Source organism: Amphimedon queenslandica, unplaced genomic scaffold, assembly GCF_000090795.2.
Source record: "Amphimedon queenslandica unplaced genomic scaffold, v1.1 AMPQUscaffold_13423, whole genome shotgun sequence".
Classification (NCBI taxonomy): domain Eukaryota; kingdom Metazoa; phylum Porifera; class Demospongiae; order Haplosclerida; family Niphatidae; genus Amphimedon; species Amphimedon queenslandica.
Window position 1 is genome coordinate 3,293 of NW_003546341.1, and position 1,120 is coordinate 4,412.

The window sequence follows — 1,120 nt, forward strand, 5'->3', positions numbered from 1 at the left end:
GCCATGTGTCATTGAGCATGCGCATAATGGCTCAAAATGGCGAATTTTTATTTTGGCGAATGGCTATCAAAACGCCAAATTCACCAAATTTAATTACCTCCAAAATTTCCTTCCATACGGTATTTCTTCAATACTCATATTTTGTACATGTACATGTACCTTTGATCTTTCGTCATAAAGTGATACTCCTTTCAGGTTAAGACCTAAAACTGCTTTTGGCTTGTGAGCTCTCATATTCTTACTAGCCGTCTATAAAAGGAGAGAAGCAAAAAATAAAGCAATAACAACAATGGCTAATTCATGAAAATGAAACCATGCACGATTTAAACTAATTCTTCCCCACTCTCTCTCTCCCTCTCTTCTTACTCTCAAAGTGGGTAGGCAGTATCTAGCAGCTTCAGCATCACCACGTCTCCTGTTAACATTCTTAGATCCAACATACTGCAAGTTGAATAATTTTAAATTGAGTGCATGCTGCAATAAATGCATTTTAAAAATACCTTAACTCTAAATTGGAGTCCTTGTCCAGGATATTTGCCACTGACGTGTACAGGTAGTCTCCTACCCGTACAGTGGAGTGTCCCTCCCTCTTCACTGGTTGATAGTCTATAGATAACAAGAGGTAACAGTAACTGAATGATACACTAATAGTAACAACACACGAGTCATAATCAAGTATGAACAAAATACTGACCTGGTGCTTTGGCTGCCATTTTGTTTGGAGGTAAAGCCCTAAGCCTTATTATGACGTCATACTTAAAACTTTGTTTTAAAACTAATTTTAAAGAATTAAAAAATAGCCTATCTAAACAAATTTGCAGCAACAACAGCATTAATAATAATATCTCAATAACTAATAAACAGTGTCATTTAGTTCAGTTATAATATCATTCATTGTTGGACGGTGTCTATACTCAACTATCAGGCAGCGTTCAACAAGAGACCTAAACGAGGCTCTTCTAATACCATCAATAAGACCTACTCTCTCTTCTGGTAGAGGAATACGTCGTGTTATCATCTCTAGAAGGAGGACACCATAACTGAACACATCCATTGAAGGAGAGTGTTCCCTTGGATTCCCTGCTTCAGGTGCTGAATAGACAGGATTACCAGGATTAGT